At 37.1% G+C, this 22,929-nt stretch overlaps 1 pseudogene; it reads left to right on the plus strand.

Annotated features, from left to right (window-relative positions):
• The first annotated feature begins 670 nt into the window (after nucleotides 1–670).
• LOC149160479 (protein RRC1 pseudogene) overlaps nucleotides 671–22,929 on the plus strand; it is an 81,164-nt pseudogene continuing 58,905 nt past the window's right edge.

A 22,929-nucleotide genomic window follows, 5' to 3' on the forward strand; every position in this document is an offset into this window, starting at 1 on the left:
GATATATTGAAAGAAAAGATGGTAACTGTGCCTATCTTGGTTTTCCTAGACTAGAATAAGGAATTTCATATTCATGTAGATGCATCTTGCATAGATTGGGGAGTAATATTGACAAAGCCTAGAGCAGGAGAAATCGATCACCCTATAGATTTTGGAAGAAGGAAGTTATCTAAAGCAGAGAAGAACTACACTATCACAGAAAGAGAAGGCTTGGCTATAGTATAGGCATTGTAGAAATGTAGACATTATTTGCTGGGATCATATTTCAATATGTTCACAGATCATTCTGTATTGAAATATTTGGTGAATAGGCCTGTCCTAGGAGGGAAAATTTGTAAATGGATGTTGTTATTTCAGGAGTATGATTTTGAAGTTGTTGTTAAACCAGGAAGGTTGAATGTCGGGCATGATCACTTATCAAGGTTGGTAACAGAGGAAGAACCAACAAACATTGCAGATGATCTTCCCAATGCACATTTGTTTGCAATCAAGATTGCAGATGATCACTTTGCAAACATTATTTAGTTTTTGGCTATAGGAATGGCCTCTGCGAAATGCACTACGCAACAAAAGAAGGAGTTGGTGGTAAAAGCAGCTGATTTTTTGTTGATAGCAGGAAATTTGTATAATATGGGACTAGATGAAATGTTGCGCAGGTATGTCCCTAAACATGAAAGATAGGTTTTTTTTGGTAGAAGGTCATGGAGGTGTAGCTGGTGTACATTATGGAGGGAAGGCTATTGCGCAGAAGGTTTTAAGAGAAGGATTATGGTGGTCCACACTACACAAGGATGAAAAGGAGTATTGTCAAACATGTGATGTATGTCAAAGAACTGGGAAGCCATCAAGGAGGGATAAAATTCCATTGGTTCCACAGGTGACATTGCAGGCCTTCGACAAATGGGCCATTGATTTCATTAGGCTTATCAACCCACCTGGGAAGAATACTGGTGCAAGGTATATAATCACAACAAATGATTACTTGACAAGGTGGGTTGATTATCCAGGTGGATATTGGTGGCCACCCACCTATTCCACCTAGACCCCCCAGTCAGTTTCATCTGTTTCCTTGTTTATTTCAACATTTATTATTTTTAGCAATTTTTTGGGTCCATAACTTTGGAGCAGTTTTGATCGCATAAATAGCATTTCTTTGGGTCTCTGAGGTAGGCCCATTTCCTTAGGAAATGGCCTACAGTGAAACCTATAGTACTTAGAGAGACCTTTCCAACAAGGTATTATGCGCGCCAAACGAAGATAATATGACCAAGTTACGACCCTGGGAAGTTGGTTTCCCAACGAACCCCAACAAGGCCCACAAACTCTTGGTGTTACATCTCCTGGGGTTAGGGTTTTGGTTGTTTATGGTTTTCTCATGTTTTCTAATAATAAATAAGCCCTTGAGCCTCATTGTAATAGAGTTACAAGGCATGTAGCTGCCACACCTCTTATAAGAGATAAGCTACCATCGCCCGAGCTATCTTATTTCCATTCTTTTTGTAAGCATAGTTCAATTTTTTTCTATTAATGGAATGAAGTTTTTTTCTGCTGCATATTTGTGTTGATGATTATATCTATAAGTTGTTGTGTTCCTATTTAAGTGAGGATCAATGGTATCAGAGTGATCTTCTCTTTCTTTGTTTTTCTTTGCATGTCCCCAACAAGGTCAGGGTATAAGGAGTTAGGGCTTGATCCAGTTGAACCATTGCAAGACCAGCCTCGCAAAACCTGACGACCTCCCATGGCGGAAGAAAAGAAAGATGAGGGGGTAGGAGATCATTTAAAAATGTTGCTCGAGGAATCCCTTGAGTGACAGAGGGATGTGATGATGGATAACTTTTCCTAAATCCTTTGATGACTACACACAGGTGATGCATCTTCATCTAACAGCCACTTTGGAGTTACCACTCCTTTTAAGGTATAAGTTAACTTTGATATTCCAATGTTCGAAGGCCTGATAGATGAAGATGGCATAGATAAATGGTTAAATCTATTAAAAGGATATTTTTCAGTTCTTGACTTTTCCAATCGGGAAAAGATTACTTTTGCAGTTCTTAAAGCTGCCCCAAATGTCAAGGATTGGTGGTAAACCTACTATGAACAAAAGGATGAGAGTGAACCCTCACTTTTTTCAGACGCACCCACTTGGAATTCTTTCTGAGACGCCATCAAGGAATAATATTACTCCGTCGGGAGCTATGAAGACAAATACATAAAGTGGACCACAATATGACAGGGAAATGACCAAGATGTGCCAGAGTTCATAAATACTTTCCACACCCTTCGTACAAAGTTGGGTATCAAGGATACTATGCAGAATTTTGTGCTCAAGTACCCTAATTGTCTACAAAAGTAGATCTAGGATGGGATGGAGTTCCTAGACATTTCCTCGCTCGACATGACATATCGATATTCTATCAAGATTGAGTATAATTTTAAACAAAAGAAGCAGGACTTTGGATCTGTGAATCCAAAGCAAGGAAAATATGCCCACAAACCACAGAACAAAGGACCAAGCAAACCCATCAAAGCCACAAGCAAAGAACAACACCCTGAAGATGAAGAGGGACAAACAATGTAAACTTTGAAACAGGAACTCTAGTAAAAAGGACACCAAAAAAAGTTGAAAAATAGTGATAAAAATGAAAAGTGTGTTTACTGGAACGATGGTTTTTTTTTAGGGTCAATTTTCAAGATGTTTTAAAAATGGCAGTGAAAACCAATTTTTTGTGAAAACATTGTGCAAAAAATACCCTGAAAATGAAAAGTGTTGATATTGGAACAATGGTTTTTTTTAGGGTCAATTTTCATCATTTTTAAAAAATGGCATTAAAACATAGTTTTTATGTGAAAAAAACAACTGTTTTTGAGGAAAAAAACACACTAATGTTTTTGGTAGAATAACATTTTTCTTTCCTAAGTATAATTTCAAACATCAATTTATTTTTGAATAATTGTCTAAGACATTTATTCAAAACCAGTTTATTCTAAGACAATTATTCAAAATCTGTTTATTTTTTATATTCAAACATATGATGCAAACATCAGTTATATAAACTATCTTAGACAATTATTCAAAATCACTCATATTTTCTTGCACACCATCTAAATTCACATCTTCAAATGAAGATGAAGATGTTACATATTCTTCTCTTTCATCAACTAGTGCCCCATCTAAGTCCACATGCATGCCCACCATTTCAGGCTTCAAAATTCTTCTAGATCTATGACTGGTTTAAACAGACTCCCATCTCAATGTTGTTCCTTCTCGTAACAACCTTTTCAGAATCTCTATCGTCTTGAAGTGAAGATTTCCTCTCTTTGTTAAATTGAAGTCATAAACAAGTATGTCAACATCCTCTAATTTTAAGAGGTCTGTGCAGTGACGATTTATATTTTTACCCTTTCCTTTTCTCTTTCTGCCAAATTTTTTATCAACTACCATCTCTGGCTTATACACACCATTGAATGGGTGTGTATTGGTGGCATACCAATGTATTTCAACACCTATAACATCTTCTTTTTTTGTAATGACCTTTATAACCTTAGCAACCCATAATGGATAGCCATTGGGGTCTCCATCTACTAGCACTATGATCATGCAACCCTCCTTAATATCTTGTACTGAACCCCTGTAAAGGACTTCCATGGCTTCACGTTGTGCTTGAGAGCTTATGGAACCAATATATATCTCTCTTTCCTCTACCTCTTAAGAATTAATAATGCCTTGAGATTGTCGTTGTTCAAGAATGTTTCTTTCCTCATGTTCATTTGACACATTTTGTGGCCAGATACATGGATTTTTCAAAGGTATATGTTAATTTGTTGTTATTGAAATGATATCACTTTGATTATTTAAAAAAGAGTCCCACCAAACTGAACCAACAATATCAAAGTACTCATATGTATATCTAATACATTTTTTAATTTCTTCTAGGCAATCAAAATAATTCTCTACTCTGTCTGCGTGCATTATGAACTTCAGCAATTGATTGTAATAACAATATATTTAATGCAATTATTGGATGACCTGGAATGAACTTCAAAAATTTCAAGCGTGATGACGATGCTCATTCTGTAGTAGTTGAATACTTCTTGCCCCATATTAGTGTTTTCCCATCAATTCTTTTGATATGAAATTGATGTTGGAAGCTAATGGCATTAATTTGTTCAATGCATTTCTCCTCACCATGTGATCCCAGAATAAACCTTCACATGTCAACAGTTTCTTCCAACACATAAAAAGTAGGCTTTGGCATGTATCATGTCTTAATACATTCAATTAATGATGGCAAGCTCCCAACTTCCTTCCTCTTTAATGTGACTGAAAAACGACTGAACATCTGCTCAATATGGTCATGAGTGTACCCAACAAGAAGGAAACCAACCTTTACCTTCTGAAAAATTCTAAATTTAACAAGCATGTTTAGATATCCAAAAACAATCTAACTTTTGTTTTCACAGCAAGTGTTGTCCAATTGTGGATACAAAACTTCAAGAAGATTACCAGACCAATGAGAAAGCACATCATGAATTATGGTTATTGTCAGATTTGCATCATTATGAATATTTGGAGTTGTGAAGCACACCCTTGGCAACATTTTCCCATTGAAGAGGATACAACTGACCAAGTGATATTGAATAAAAGTTTCTTCCTATAAATTTTTGGGTGTCCGAACAAAATGTAGTAAAAGTATTTTCTTCTGGTCCATACCATCAATTATCAAACCCAAATATTTATTCAGATTATCATAACACTTCTTTCGATGCTTGTACAACTTTTTTCTTTCACTTGTTTGTTGTTCGTGATGCTCCTGAAGTTCTTTGACAATGGAATCTACAAAACATAAAAGAAATTCATTAAGAAATACGTTTTCATAGTCGATGACTATATAATTTTAAAAGTTAAAGTTAGGAATTCTTACCTCTTTTTGACCCTTCACATTTATCCCTTTTTTATTTAAGAGAAGCACATGTACTGCAAATCCCCATCCTTGTCTTCTTAGGAATATGGACATTGTTGAATTCTTTCTTCCATACCTTCACAAAATATTGATATGTCATAAATCAATCATGTCCCTTAACACTTTCTGCATATTATTTGTATAAGTTGTAGATTTCTCATCTTGAGAAATTATCTAGAATGTGTATTGTCTCTCTATTTGGCATACACTCTCCATGCTTTGAAAATAAATCTTTCATCCATGACATTGTAGTATTTGATAATGGCCCAAACTGTCGTTTATGACGTACTTTTGAATAAAATGTGGGATCATTTTCCAAATTTTCTTGGATTCTTGATAGAAGAAAATTACCCATTGAATGAAACATTTTGAAATCCTTTCTACATATAAATAAAGACCCAATATGATAATCATAAACCGACAATGTAGATTGCATGCACCCCAAAAAATATGAATTTTGCATGATTTTATTCATTGACAAATATCTCTTCCTTTTCTCCAATGAACACTTGAAATCCAAATGTTTCAAGCAATATTTTTGACAACATTCACTTGAAATGAGAGCACTGATAGAACTTCTTCTCTTCAGATATTCTACTCTACCCCTTGTATAACTAGAACATCTTGGATTGATACGAAAAGGTCTGCTCCTACTCCTCGATACAATATTTCCTAGCAACATATCCATCATTTGATCATCATTCATATAAGAATTTTCATCATCATTCGGAGGAATTTTATCCTCACTATGATCATCTGTGCTTTTGAAATACTAACTTTGAGGATATTCTTCATCTTGCCCTTCTTCAGTGTTATTCTCATAGTCCTTCGAATTAAGACTAAATGGAAAAGTTGACTCGATGTTTATTGGATATTCTTCATCATGTGCATTGTCAATGCTCTTATAGTCGAGAGGATTAGGACTACATCGAAAATGTGACTCTTTACTTATTGAAAATCCTTCATCCTGCCCTTCGCCACTGCTTCTCTCATAGTCCTTAGGATTAGGACTAAGTGCTTCATCCTGTCCTTCGTCACTATTGCTCTCATAGTCCTTAGGAATAAGACTAAGTGGAAACCATGACTCTTTATTTATTTGAAAATATTCATCATGCTCTTCATCATTGTTCCTCTCATAGTCCATAGGATTAGGACTAAGTGAACACTGTGACACTCTATTCATTTGAAATGACTCATCATGTTATTCATGACTGTTGCTCTCATAGTCCATAGGATTAGGACTAAGTTGACACCGTGACACTCTATTCATTTTAAATTCTTCATCATGTTCTTCATCATTGCTGCTCTCATAGTCCATAGGATTAGGACTAAGTGGACATTGTGACATTCTATTCATTTGAAATTCTTCATCATGCTCTTCATCATTGCTTCTCTCATAGTCCATAGCATCGGGACTAAGTGGACACCGTAACACTCCATTATTTTGAATTTCTTCATCATGCTCTTCATCACTGCTGCTCTCATAGTCCATAGGATTAGGACTAAGTGGACACCGTGACACTCCATTCTTTTGAAATTATTCATCATGCTCTTCATCGTTGTTGCTCTCATAGTCCATAAGATTAGGACTAAGTGGACACCGTGACACTCTATTCATTTGAAATTCTTCATCATGCTCTTCATCACTACTACTCTCATAGTCCATAGGATTAGGACTAAGTGGAAACTGCGACCCTTTATTTATTTTAAAATCTTAACCATGCTCTTCATCACTGCTGCTCTCATAGTCCATAGGATTAGGACTAAATAGAAACTGTGACTCTTTATTTATTTGAAATTCTTCATCCTATCTTTCATCAATGTTTCTCTCATAGTCCTTAGGATTAGGACTAAGTTTAATATTTGACTCTCTATTCATAGTGGAATAATTTCCATTATATTCATCAATATGAATAGAGTTGTTACGTGACAAAGATGTTGATGCTTCACAAAGTGAAACTTCACTATCAGAAGAATCCATGCCTTTCAAACAGAAGAGGTTGAATGATACAAATGCACTCTCTCCTAATGATAATATATAACTTAAAGAATGAAAATTTCCCTCCAAAGTTTCCCTCCAAAAAATTTCACCAAAATTTTTCCCTCCAAAAATTTTGTTTCATGTATTTCCCTCCATAATTTTCTTCTACAATTTATTAAAAAAATTTAACTAAAATTTTCTTATGAAATAAATCTTTTAAATTAAATATTTAAATTAAAATTGTAAACTAAATCTTTTACTTAAATTAATTTTTTACTTAAACTATATAATATTTACTAGACAATTGAATGTTTTTTTAAATTTTTATTATATCTTCTAAAACAAATTAATCCCACATTCACCATGTTGTAAAAAAATTCTGTAATGTTCGCTATATCATATTTTACTGTATCGCCATAATAAAAATTATATGTTAAAGTCTTTATAAAAACAAATTAATCCCACATTCACCGTGCAGATAGCAAAATTTACATGTTAAAGTTTTTATAAAAACAAATTAGTCCCACATTAACCGTGTGGTAAAACAATTCCATAGTTTCTGCTATAACATAAATTTCATTATCACTATTCTTCACATCACATCAAGGTTCTTTGAGGTTCGTTAAAAGACTGAGCGAATTTGTGTAGTAGCTACATTGTTATCAACAACATATTCAACGAAAGATTGTCACATTTGAAAGGTTAGTTTTTCTTTTGTCATGCATAAGTTTTAAATTTCAATAAATTTAATGAAATATTAATTTTTTTTTAGAAATTAGAAATTAAATGATTCAGATCTACCCACTACGTCTGCAGTGGGCGTGGTGGGCTCGGTCATGCTCCCCGATGGCCCAACGGGCCCATGGGGGAGGGGCGGGGGGCTGGATGCCCAACTCCCCCCACCCCGGCAGAATCGGCTTGCCACCCCAGCAGTTTGTTGGGCTGCTGAGTGGGGCGGGGGACCAGCCACCAGCCCCCCAACCCCCCAGCCAGCCCGGGTGGTGAGCCATTGGGCTGCTAGGGGGCTCCATTTTTTAATTTCTTATTTTTTTTAAATTGTTATGTTTTACAAAATTAATTATTATTTATCATTTTTTTTGTTAATTTAAGCTATTATTTTTTTGTAATTTACTGATTTATATATGTGTATTTTTTTTGTAGGAAAATTGCATCAAAAAAAAAATTTGTGAAGCTTTCTGGACCAATGGCTGCTAAAATTAAAGGTGGATCCTCAAAAAGCACTATTGAACGAACCAAACCTGAGCTGATAGCTATAAATCTTTCAAGTTCCTCAAATGATAAGAAGATGATTTCATACTGGAAGAAATCAAAAGAAGTGAGACTTCCAGAAAATATATGGTATGTGAAAGGAAGAAAAGGTGAAGATGTGCAGATATATCTATATGTCGATATCCCTAATGATAGTGGAACTTATGAGGTTTTGGGAAAGGTCATAGACATGTGTTTGGTACCAGACACTGAAGTTGTTTATATACTTACAAAACCACCCAAGTCACATGACATGATTAAATATAAGTTATTATATTCATTATATGACATGAGAGAGGTATCTACAAAGTTGTGTAAACAAATCGTAAATGAGATTACACAATACATCGTAAGTATTGTTATTTATTCTTGTATTTTGTGTTATTTTAACTATCTCATTATATTTTTATAACTTAGTTTTTATTGACATATGATATTTTGTTTGATAGAATTTTGTTGAAAGTCTTTCAATTATATTGGGAGGCATTCATTTCATAGAGCAAGATGTTATGAATGTTGTGAGCAGTTTCTACTCAGGGTCAGAAGAAGATATGGAAAACAAGAAAAAAGTAGTAATTCATGATGCTACAAAACCACATCCAAAGGATCGGAAAAAAATACCTCTAGTGGATAAATCTAGCAAAGGTAGACAGGTTACTTTTGAAGATGAGGAAGTTGAAATTGAAACTGAATAATATTTTGCCATTACTGAGGATGACATTAGAACTAATGTTAGAAAGGAGAAGAGCCATAAAAGAGAAAAGGTAACAATGCCCAAGAATGTCTCTGTTCTAGTTAATGATGAGAATGTTTAGAGGAAGAAACATGAAGTTGAACATTCTCAACTAGTCATTACCAACAGTGAATATTGTAGTGAAACTTCAAAAGAAAGTAGGGAAATCATTACACCAGGATGTGATTTAGAGGATGGCATTATTAAAACAAAACAAAATTCCATTCGACAGAACTTGACAAAGAGAAACTCAATTGAGGGTGGTCGTACATTTCAGCTTTATGTGAGACAAATCTATAAGGAAAGTGAAGGACAATGTAAATATCAAATCAAAAAGCCACACCACTTGCATGTTCACAACTTGAAGACATTAATGAGGTACAATCCATATGCTCATGTGGTTAATTATGTGCTTCTTGTTAATCCAGTTCAAGTTCCCAACAAAGAAACATTTGATAAGTCAAAATGTTTTTAATACAATTATTATGTGCTTATGGGGAACTATTCTATAGAAGCTCAAAGACAATTGATGAATGAATACCCCAATAACCGACATTTTGAAACTATGAAATGTATCATTTATGCTAGTTTATCAGATACAAAAGCAAATTTAATGGCATGGGATCATAATTTAGATAATGAGTATAGGATGTCTATGAATTTCATCCAAAGAGTTAGATTTATTCATACTGAATTTGAAGAAAAATGTAGTGGGGATAGGATAAATGTTACTATAGATTTCCGAAAGGAATGTTGTATGGAAATAGGCTATCAAATTGAGGAGAAAATTAATTCAAAAGGTGACAAAGTAAAGACTAATATGTTCAAAGGTATTGATAACATTTTCAAGTTGGCATTTAGAACTGGAGAGATATGGGAATTGATTAATGAGATTTTTAGCATGTGGGACAACATTGGCATCAAAACCTAGAAGGCCAAAAGGTCTAAACCATTGATATGTAGCAACAGTAAATGAGGTCCTGAAATGAAGAAGCTTCCAGAAGATATGACTATCAGACCTTGGAGAGCATTGCAAGGATTGAAGGATGAAAAACTATTCAAATAAATATTATCTCGTGTGAGGTCAAGGGAATTATCATTGTAGGAAATGTCTGAGGAATTTCAAAAGTAAATTTGTTGAATTATTTTTACTTATTTCTAGATTATAATTTTCTTTTAAATATAACATATTGTTCTTGGTAGTATTTGTTATACATATCATTATATTAAATTTTTTTACTTTATCTATTTAGTCACAAAGTTTACATGAAAATACAAGAACAAATGGTTAAGTTGTTGATTGAAGATAGTTGGGATGATGTTGCATGCAACTATCCAGATTCAAGTTCTACACCAGCACTAATTTATTTTTTTTATCTTGCATTTAAAAAGGTATGTTGATTTATACATTCATTTTTATTCATCTGTATACTATTTTTATTTTACAACTTAGACATATATTTGTTTATTTTATTAAAGATGAGGAAGCTTGCAAATGGAGCAACAGATTGTTTCAGGACCTTTATTGAAAAAATTAAGATCGAAAGACTGAAGAAGCAGTGTCTTAGGAATGTTGAACTTGATCCAACTCTTACTAATTTCATTTGGAATGGGCTTGACACTATTCAATATCAAGTAATACAAGGCAACTGTGAAGACATTTCTAAATGCATACCTAAAAGGGATTATGCCCTAGTTATTGCAGATATTCCCCATGGCTTCAATATCCCAAACATTGACTATGATAGTGACCCTTATATTTATCAAGCTCTTAGTAAAGTGGTTGCGGGATTTGTAGAAGTCACATAATCACCATTATGGATATTTGTGACATTTCATTTAGACACATAATTGGAAATGTTATTGTCAAGCTTCAAGGGGAAACAAACTCAAGGTTGCAACTTACATGGTAAGACGTTGAAAATGTATGCTTGATTAATGTTAAAAAATTCATTTATGTACAAGTTAGTTGAACTTTTACTATTTCATGTTACAGGAAAAAGTCAAATATTCTTCACTGTGAACATCAACCATTTATAAATGATTTTGAGTTCATCCATATTGATAGTTGGGCAAAAGATCATAGCTATATGTCTATGCTTTTTAATAAGGTAGATGGAAAGAGTCATAGCCAAGTACTGACTTATGATGCTGTTGTGAAAAAACTAACATATAAAGACAAAGAAGCAAAAGGAGAGATAGTTAACATTTATCAAAAACCATAGTTATTGATTAACTATCTTATAAACATATGTTCAAATGAAGGAGATTGGGTTCTGGATTTATTTTCTGGCTCAGGTAAGTTTTATTATATGGAATTGAATTTCAATATATTCTTTCTTAATTTATATGTCATTATACTAATTTAATTCATTATTTCTTTTGTGCTTGATAAATAGGTACAAAACTAGCATTTGGCCTACAAAAAGGAATAAATTGCATTTCCATTGAAAAAGATCCAGTACAGTGTAATTTTATTCAGCAAAGAATTAATTCTCTTCAATTTCTTCCATATGCAATGCAAGAAATTGGGTTGAATAAAGGGGATTTTAGTGAATCACGTGTGGCAAAAAAGGCAAATGAACCTCAACCACCATTACATGGAATGATTGGAAAGGCATACATTGGGATATTCACATACATCAAAGATCCATTAGAAGAGGAAAATGGGCAAAATGAAGCAGAAAATATTGTGGAAGAAGACAATGATGAAACTCTAGAGGATGAAGAGTTTGGATTACGTGATATTGTTGATTAAATTTAAGTTATGCTTGGAAATCAAGCTCATTTTTTGTAACTATTAATTAGTTATACTTGTAATGTTTTGACATTGACATTTTATGAGAAGAATAAGCATTCAATTAATGTTGTTATGTGCTCAATATTTGTATTATGTGATTTTCGCATTAATTTTTATGTGAATCATTATTTTTTGAAAAAAGCAATGATTGTTATTAGTTTCTTGAAATGAAATTCATAAAAAAAACTATTATTTAACCATTTTTTGTTAAATTTTTCCTATAAAAGTTGTGATTTTGACATTTCATTTCTAGCAAAATATTATCAAAATGTGTAATTTTTTAGTTATATTTATGTTGAAAATAGTTATTTTTATGTCAATTCTTAAAAATTATTGTTTTTTAGAGGCAATTATTTGATGTTCATTGAAAAATTAATTAACGATATATAAATATGTAGAATATCAAAACTTTAAAATATAGACCTTCTTCTTTAAATATGCAAAACAATAAAAACCTAACTACCAAATATATATATATATATATATATATATATATATATATATATATATATATATATATATATATATATATATATATATATATATATATATATATATATATATATATATATATATATATATATATATATATGAAGAAGAAGACCACTTCAAAAATTGTTAAATTTAGAAAATAATTATTCACATTTCATACATTAGAAAATTTAAAGTCAAAAAATAGGTCTTTTAATAAAAGCGCATGATGCAGAATCAATACTTTTCAAAATCAACATGAAAATCACTAATATTCTAAAAAGTAATATACATAAAAAAATGTAAAGTGCCAAAAACTACACTAAAAACAAATATGTGTATTCTGCATCGCCACTTTTCAAAATCGGGTCACTTTTTTGCTACCTCTATGAAATGGGTAACCGTGTCAATGCTCATTTCAAGGTTTACATTGTTGACATAGGAAAATTGTGTGAGTTCCATAAGAGCTCCACTCACAATAGAAGTAAGTGTCACACTAAGCAGTCACTGGTGGCCGAGCTCAAGGCTTCCAAATCAGACGCAGGTTCTGACTCTGAATCAGAACCTGATAAGGGAACTGACAAAGGGAATTAGATCATTGATGCGGAGCCCAGTGCCACCATGGCCACCACCAAAATCCAGAAGATTGAGCCTAAAGATCCAGAGGAGGGGGAACACCTCTTCCACTCATAGATGTGGGTGAAGGGTTCTCCGTTGTAGTTCATTTTCAATAGTGGGAGCCAAAAGAACCTCATTTCAGTAGAGGTCATGAAGCAGTTGGGCCTAAATACTATAGCACATCCACATTCATACACCATCGAGTGGCTTCACCAAGGACGAGATCTTCGTGTTAGCCAACAGTGTCATCTTCTCTACAGAATCAAGCCCTTCACGGATGAGGTACCCTGTGACGTTTCTCCTCTTGATGTTTGTGATCTATTGTTAGGACAATTGTATTTGTGGAAGTGACATGATGTACAAGAGTCTAGACCTCGCTTTACGATATGATACTGGAGGTAGCCCTGCCTACTGCCATCTCTTTGATCACTGGAAAGCAATGCAGTAAGATCATTTCCCATACTAGGAATTTTTTTCCTTATCATTCGCCCCCAAAGCAAGAAGAAGGTTGTGGCCATGGCTTCTAGGAAGGGATCCTCTACACAACAGTAGTATATGGACAAAGTCGTGGAGGAGTACAAGGATATTTTCACCTCACCCACAAGGGTATATGTGGACTATCACGTCAAGCACTCCATTGATCTAACCTAGGGTGTGCCACTACCAATGCATCGATCTATTGATGCTCTATTATAGAGAATGATGAGATCAAGAGGAAGATTTAGGAACTATTATAGAAAGGTCACATTAGGCCAATCTCATCATGTTGTGGGAACCTAATTGTATTGGTACAAAAGAAGGATGGGACCTGGAGGCTCTATATTGACTCTTCGGTGCTGAATAAGACCATTGTCCAAAATAGGCACCCAATCATGCGGATTGATGACCTTTTGGAGGAGATCAAGGGGGTCAAATATTTCAGAAAGATTGAATTGAAGTCATGTTATCACCAAGTTCCTATCGAACCCTTTGATGTGTGGAAGACTGCCTTCAAATCCAAGGAGGGCCTTTTCGAATCGTTGGTCATTTCATTTGGATTGACAAATGCCCCTGCAACCTTCATGATACTAATGGAAGACATCTTGTGACCCTTCACCAATGCATTCGTGGTGGTGTATTTAGATGACATATTGATCTTCAGTTAGAGTTGGGAAGAGCACCTCCACCATATTCGACAAATCCTTCAAACCTTGCGCCAACACAAGATGTATGCTAACTTGGAGAAATGCACATTTGGCCTAACCCAGGTTCAATATCTGGGGTACATCATTGATGAGAAGGGTGTACATGAGGACCCATCTAGGGTACAAGTCATTTAGGATTGGCCAACCCTAACCACTCTAATAGAGCTCTGTAGCTTTTTGGGTCTTTCTAATTTCTATCGTAGGTTCATGTTGGGGTTCTCTCATATCACTTGGCCTTTAAATCAAGTCACCAAGGGCAGAGCAAAAGAAAAATTTTATTGGTCGGAAACCCAACAACAAGTGTTCTTCGAGTTGAAGAATCGGCTTTGTTCTACACCAGTGCTCACATTACCAGACCTACAACAACCATTTGAGATTGAGACAAATGCCTCCAACTATGCTATTGGTGTGGTTTTTACTCAGCATGGGCATCCAGTGGCTTACCATAGTGACACACTTTTAGACACAATCTGAAAGTACGTCACTTACGACAAAGAAATGTATTCCATTGTGCAGGCCTGTCGTCAATGAAAGCATTACATTATGGGGAAGGAAATGGTCATCCACATAGACCACTAACCTCTATAGTTTATACAGAGATAAGGGAAGTTGTAGAACGATCATCATTAGAAATGGTCCACCTATATGCAACAGTTGTAATTGAACATTAAGTATAAGAAGGGAAACACTAATAATGTTGTTGATTGTCTCAGCCGACCACTGGTCATGGCGTTGATAATTGTGCTCGACTCCTGTGGGAACGAGACATTGGGGTGGCCACATATTTACAAGAGCGATCTAGAATTCCACAGCATATACCAGACACACCTGGAAGGGAAGCAAGTTCCAAATTTTCACCTTCAAGATGCATTGTTATGCCACCTGGGACACATCTATGTTCATTCAAGTGAGTGTGCCAAGATGATTTTGGAGGTTCACTACAGTCAGGTTGCTAGATATTTTGGAGTAGAGAAAACAGTGGTGCTATTGCAGAAGTATTTTTGTTGGCCTAAACTTCATGAGGATGTTGGGAAGTACATTAGATCCTGCAACACTTGTGCCATTGCCAAAGTAACCATCAAGAAGAAAGGCCTATATACTACTCTACCTACTCCTAGTTGGCCTTGGGAATCTATCTCCATGGATTACATGTCGGGCCTTCCTTCTACAAAGCATGGCAATGAGCACATTTTCGTGGTCGTCGACAGATTCTCTAAGATGGCCATCATGGTGTCCTGCAAGAGGAGTATCATGACAAAGGCCACTGCTAAGCTCTTATTTGAGTGAGTATGGGTACACTTTGGCATCCCACAGTCCATTGTCTCAGATCAGGAAAGCAGATTCCTAAGTGAATTTTGGTCAATTCTCTGGTCGATGCTAGATACAAAACTTACTAAGTCCACAACTTTCCATCCCTAAATTGATGGCCAAATAGAAGTTGTCAACGGGATGATCATATACATTCTGCGCATGTACAATGCAAAACATCCATGCACATGGGATGAAAGTCTCCTCTATGTCTAACGCAACTACAGTAGAGCTCTCCATAGCTTAAAAGTCCACATCCCCTTTCAGGTAGGGCTGAGATTTCAGCCATTATGCCACATTGATGTGGCCATACTATTTGCAGCCACTCAGGTTGATTTGGCTCATGTTTAGTCTGAAGCTAAAAGCGATAAAAACTTCATTGAGAGCATTCAACAAATCTGCCAACACGTCCATGATATATTGGACACAACAAATGCTAAGTACAAGCAATGCCATGATCATCATTGAGTGTCGCACAAGTTCTAGGTGGGCAACAATGTTTGGCTACATTTGCAAAAGAAGTGCCTTGTTGGACCCCACCGGAAGCTTCGCCTACTCCTATATGGGCCATACACCATCACCAATGCCATCAGTGACAATGTCTTCGAGCTCAACATCCCACCATTCCTTGGTCTGCACCCAGCGTTCAATGTAGATTGCCTTCAGCCATACTTTCCACCACTGTTGGACACATTTGACATTGAAGAACAACTCACACCAACAGAGCTCAATGCGGACTCTATGGAATAGGCCACAACTTATCAGATCATGGACACACAAATCAAGAACACTCGACAATATAGGATACAACTATATCAAGTTGTCAAATTAGGCCAACTCCTTCACCAGGACAAGTGGTTCACAAGGGACCAAGTTCAACAGAAATTTCCTCACCTCATGGAGGCTCTGCACGCAATGGGGACCATTACTTCCTAAGGGGGGATGAATGATCCAGGTGGATATTGGTGGCCACCCACCTATTCCACCTAGACCCCCTAGTTAATTTCATCTATTTCCTTGTTCATTTTAGCATTTACTATTTTGAGCAGTTTTTCGGGTCCTGAACTTCCGGAGCAATTTTCACCCCCTAAACGACATTTTTTTGGGGTCCCCAAGAGAAAAGAGCTTTGACATAGCAATTATACTTCATAACAGTTAGGAGTATTTCAGATTTCATAAGAGCCATGACACAATAAATATTGTTTGCTACAATGAAAGGTGCATCGAAGTTCGATGGAAATATGATTGTTAAAAAGGAAACTTGCCGTTGGAGGAGCGGAAAATTTTATTTATGGAAACATGTTGGCAAGGATCTATGGGTATTTATGCATATAATAAAAAAAATCTGAGAAATATCTAAGATAATAATGGGTTTAGAAAACTAGGAGAGGTATAAAAGGCCACGTCTCGCTAAGATTTTGGCACTTTGCTATCTAAGAGCTCAAAAATCGCTAAGTATTGATAAATTGCAGAAGTTGCACTGCTGCATGAACATTGAAGATATCATCTGCATATTTAAATAGAGAGGTATAGAGGAGATTATGGAAGATACAACACCATCTGGTACACCTGTAACATCACCTCTCACGCAGTGAATATCGCCAAGGAAGAAACCAACTCAGGAGTAGAGAACAAAGAAGAAGCAAGATAAGAAGCCTAAGAAGCATGTTGAACCACAGCCAAAACCCCAATCTGTAAGTGACAACGAAGAAGAAGCAAAATAATAAGAGATGGAGACAAAGAGTGCAACAATTCTGTCCCTGCTACCACCATATTTACCACCTAGGAAACCCAACACCAAACCAGTCAAAGACTCCAAGGATGTGAAGTATGGCACATTTACACCATTTCTACCAGAGAAAATACCATTTGAAGGAGAATTTATCAGAAAAATCCCATAGTTGAAGTTTGAGGACTACAACTTCAATGACCATAAAAAATACCCACAGTTCACACCAAGAAGGTAGTTGAAGTAGGTCCATTACCTAGAGAATGGAGTGACAATATTGGAACCACATCAGTGGGTGAAAGGGTTGGAGCAATTAGGCTTACTGAACATGCTAAATATGTCGCACTTTGGTAGAAGTACACCTAACATAGCCTGCGTAAGACAATTTCTCGTGCTGGTGCATGACGGATGCCTCTAGATGGGAAAGAGGATCCCCATTGATGAGATGTTAATATGGCGGATTACCAGGTTACCATACCGAGGAAGGGAACTCGCTGAAGAGTTCATGGGTATGAATCAGGACAAAGTAATAGCACTGAAGGAGAAGTTTGAATTGGTCAAGAAAACATGAGGCTACGATATAAATTTGATCAGTGACCAAGAAGTATGCTTCACTGAGCATATCTTAGCAAGGAATATTATGTGAAAATTCCGAGTCAATGAAGTCCCCACAATAGTTTTTTCCCTAGTTGTGCAGTGCAACAATGGGGTCTAGTACAATTGGGTCAGATATCTATATAGAGAATTCCTGAAAGATTGTCAGAAAGCTCAAAAGGAAGGTAAGTCCTTTTATTACGCATGGTTGATTGTGATCATAACAAATTCAGCATGGAAGGAGCTGAAGGATTTGCCGTTTCCTCTGGTAGAAGAAGACGTGTGTGAAGTTGTGCAGTTTGCCTCACTTTGGAATACCAAGGAGACATCGTGAGCATAGGATAACAAAATATTTTTTGTCTGGTATCACATGGATTTACATATGTTGGTAAATCAGCACCCTAGATTGTCACCAAGCTTGTACCAGCAATATAAGTTTGTTGCGAAGTTCAAAGAAGACTTTCATAGGATCTATATATAGGATCGAAAGGATACAATGAAGACATGGCATCCTTTGCCATACTTAGTCACCGAAGATGATCTTGTGACATTAATACAATAGTGGCCCACAAAATGGATGACTGCAATGGAGAAAGATGCAAGAGATAGTGAAATAGAGAAGAAAGCTTCGCAGCATGGGGAATGAAGTGAAAAGGATAAAGAAAAGGATGAATAGGAGCAAGAACAAGAGTAGGATAATGACAAAAAGAATACTAGGAAGTAGATAGAGACAAAACAAGGAAATATGAAGATGCAGAGCGGAGCTTCACTGAGGAGCACAAAGAAGGAGAAAGAAGATAAATCCAAGGGTGCAATGCCACTGGTTCTTACTGATGGGGACCTAGATGAAATTTGGGAGAAAATTTAAGAAGTCACAATGGAGACACGGAACAAAATAGAGGATAGCTACAACCCACTCTTGATAGGTGTTGAGTAGAGTATTGCATAACTGAAAATATTGGCACAAACATCGAGACAACTAGTGTAGATATGCGAGGGACTCCAACCAGAAACACTAATAGAGACAACATTTGGGATGAGGATAATTTGGATACCTACTGGAGCTCTGCACCTTGACTCTGTCGAAGTCAAGAAGTAGGCAAAAGGTTGGGATCTGTTACACTAAAAAATGTCACCTTGACTACTTACAGTTAGTATGGCTCAAATCAACAGTCATGCTACCCTCTTAGGCAAGTCTCATGCCTCTGTTATCCATCTCAAACTCAAAGAAGAGAGAAAGTCTTGTAAAAACTATGTTTATCTCTGGGGTCGCAGGTTCTCTCTAGCCTTACCTGCGGGGACGCTGACCATGTTCACAAAAGCTGCGTCCATGGACGCTCTGTATGTTAAGGGACAGGTGCGTCCCTCTGTAAAAGGCAAAATGCGCGAGTTTTATCTTGAAAAAGTTACTTGTGGTTACTTCTAGAACATTCTAGAGGTCGGTTTGATGAAATGGATGCGCCTCCAGTTGGTTCATGTATCTCTATTAAGGGGGAACTTATCCCATCAATAAGGGAGCTATCCCACCCAAAGAGGGGGATGATCCCATTGATAGTGGACCTGAATAACCTCTTTACAGCACTATAAATAAAGGCATTGAGCCAGAAGGAGAGGAGGTTGGAGCTATACATTTTCTTTGGGTAAATGCTGCAGGATTTAGGTCTTCCATTAGAGCCTTTGTGAGGAGAGATTGTCTTTACTTGATTCTACTTGGAAGAGGGTGAGCTTTGTCAAAGTAGAGGAAAACCCTTGATGGACCCTGGGAGGAACTTGCACAACACCAAGGCCAGGTTGTAAGAGTTTCTTTGTTTCGTTATTAATACAAACTGGTTTATTTTTCTCAATAGCTTGTGTTAATGAGTTATTTCATGTGTTCCTTGGTCTGCATGTTGAATATATGTTTTATTATATGAAATGCAAGTGCTTGGTAATTGTTTGATTGTTTGTGGTTGCAGGAATTGACTTGAAGGAGGAGCTCATCCGGATCGTCAAGAACGGACTTCAACAACAACGTTTTGGAATAAGGTAAGCCTAAACACTTGTAGTTTTCATGTTGTAAAAGGTGTATTTAGAGAAAGATCACTCCATTTTGTCTTGTTTGTCATTAGAACGTCTTAGACTTCTAGGAAGGTCAGTCGTGTCCGCACCCTTGACAAATTCCGTGTGACAAATTGGCGACTCCACTGGCGACTCCAATGTTGGAGATCGCTTGGTTCTCCTTCGTTGAACCAATCCCCCACCATCCTTAAGGCCTTTGATGGCCGTGGGTTTCGTCCGTTTGGTATTCTACAAGAATTGCCTATAGGGGTCGAAGGTAAAACCGTTAGTCTGGATGTGGAAGTGGTTGATGCCCCTCTAGACTACAACCTTCTTTTGGGTCGAAGTTGGTCATATGCTATGACAGCGGTCGTTTCATCGGTCTTCAGAGTCATTAAGTTTCCACATAACGGTAAGATCGTGACTATTGATCAGCTGACATACTTTTCATCCGACCCAACCTCTTCAGAAACTATCCAGCATGTTGGCAAAACGACAATCCCTTATAGGGACATTGGTGTAGGTTTAGTTAAGGATTCCGGTTTACTGGGAACTTTTCCTCTCCCTCCACTCAATGCAGACCCTTTGTTTGCAACAATTCATATGATCACGTCAGAAAACATTATTTATGATGATCCTTGGTATGTTCCCTCTGACTCTGAGCTAGACTCACTCGGTGATGTTATGCCGTTGAGTCCGTATGAGATTGCTTATGAAGCTCTTATGTCTTTTACCGACTTTCATTCAACCGAAACCGACCAAATGAATGTGGTCAGTGAAGAGTCACTTTTCACCTCACCCTTAGAACGGATAACGTTTCCCGAAGAAGTGTCATCTAACGAACAACTTCGCGAAATCCTAAGTGTAGATGATCTACCATGGGAAGATCTCCATCATAGATCTTCGTTTTTACCTAAGGATGATGCATTTGAAAACGATTTTTCATCTATCTTTACCGCTGAATATGTCAAAGACGCTCAGGATCCAACGAAACATTCTGATTCAGAGCTGAATTTAGGAAATATTTCTCGTACTATTCCCATTGATATTTCAGTGAAGCCCGGAATCGAGGAGAACATTCATATAGGTGCCGCATGTACTGAAGAAGAAATCCAAACTTACAAGGCCCTATTCCAAGAATTCCGCGACGTGTTTGCCTGGTCTTACGAGGAAATGCCGGGAATTGATCCTGCCATTGTTGTTCATGAAATCAAAACCTACCCGGATGCTAAACCCATTCGGCAACGGTTGCGTCAGATTCACCCTCGAAAAGCGGCTGCGATTAAAGCAGAAGTCGAAAAGCTGTTGAAAGCAGGTTTCATTTATCCGATCCCGTTAACGGATTGGGTATCGAATATTGTTCCCGTCAATAAAAAACAAGGAACAATAAGAATCTGTATCGACTATAGGGATATCAATCGAGCTTGTCCAAAAGACAACTATCCTACGCCTTATATCGATCAAATAATTGATGATTGTGCCGGAAGTGAGATGTTTTCCTTCATGGATGGTTTCTCAGGCTATAATCAAATCAATATTTTACCTGCCGATCAACCAAAAACGGCATTCATTTGTCCATGGGGGACATTTGCTTATTGCAAGTTACCTTTTGGACTTAAGAATGCCGGGGCCACTTTTCAACGGGCGATGTCTTATGCATTTCATGACATCAAGCACATTGTGCAACCCTATCTCGATGATTTGCCTGCTCATTCTTTACATCGAGCTGATCACCTTGTCCACCTACGAGCAATCTTTATGAGGTGTAGGCATTATCAGATTCGGTTGAATCCCCACAAGTGTGTTTTCTGTATAGAAACAGGTCGATTGCTGGGATTTGTTGTTTCAAAAGCCGGCATTCGCGTCGATCCCTCGAAAGTCGAGGCTATCATCAAATTGCCTCCTCCTTCGAGTTTGCGCCAACTCCAAAGTTTGCAAGGGAAAGCGAACTTTTTACGCCGATTCATCCCAAACTACGCCGAGGTCACTAAAGGTTTTACACGGTTGTTGAAACAGAACGCACAATTCTTTTGGGACGAGATTGCCCAACAATCTTTTGATGCACTGAAACACGCGTTGACCCATGCACCGTTATTGCATCCTCCCAACTACAACCAGGACTACTTCTTATACCTCGCAGCTTCGCATTCCACCATTGGAATGGTGTTAGTTCAAGAAGATGAATTCAAAGCAGAGCATGTGATATATTATCTTAGTAGAACCTTAAATCCCACTGAGTTAAAATATTCGCATGTGGAGAAATTGGCCCTGGCAGCCGTTCAAGCTGTCCAGCGTTTTCGTCACTACATTCTTCTCCGCAAGACTACAGTTATTTCGGATTGCAACCCTATGATTTATATTTTGACAAAACAACTGCTAGGGGGCAAGTACTCTAAATGGATTGTTATCCTGCAAGAGTTCGACTTGGAGTTCGAGAAGTCCAAGTCTAAGAAATCTTTAGTTTTTGCGGAATTGATGTGTGATTTCCCGAGTGCTGACACAGAGACTGTGGCAGAGGAGTCCATTGCGGACGAATCTTTGTTTCTTATTAGCACTTTAGATCCGTGGTATGGGGATATAATCATCTATCTCCAAACCCAAACCTTTCGGCCTGAAGCTTCCAAGGAAGACCGTCGAAAAATTCGGTTTCGATCCCAGCAATACAGAATTATTGGAGATACACTTTATCGCCGGGGGGCAGACTTAGTTTTTCGACGTTGTTTAACTCACGAAGAGGCTGAGAGAGTTTTGAATGATTGTCACTCTGGAGCATGTGGCGGTCATATGTCTGGGTATGCCACAGCTCAGAAGGTGTTGCGCGCTGGCTATTTCTGGCCGTCTATGTTTAAAGATTGTATCCTTGCTGTCAGAACATGCCACAACTGTCAAGTGTTTGATCGAAAGATGCGCGCTCCACCTGCTCCTCTCCACCCTATAATTGCCGCTGGTCCATTCGCCAAATGGGGCATTGACTTTATTACTTGTAACCCTCACTCGGCCGGGGGGCATGCGTATATCATCCTCGCGGTTGATTATTTTACAAAATGGGCCGAGGCGATGCCTACATTCGACGCAAGCGGCAAGACAGCTGCAGTTTTCGTATTCAATCATATCATAACTAGGTTTGGTGTCCCACAAGCAATCATTACTGACCATGGGAGCCATTTTCGAAACGTCATGATGACTGAGCTTACAAGCCAGCTTGGTTTGCGCCACGATAGCTCTACTCCTTATTATCCGC

The sequence above is a fragment of the Pinus tabuliformis genome, chromosome 5_2 (assembly GCF_031772625.1).
Source record: "Pinus tabuliformis cultivar Carrire ecotype Pingquan chromosome 5_2, CPIR1, whole genome shotgun sequence".
NCBI classification, from domain to species: Eukaryota; Viridiplantae; Streptophyta; class Pinopsida; order Pinales; family Pinaceae; genus Pinus; species Pinus tabuliformis.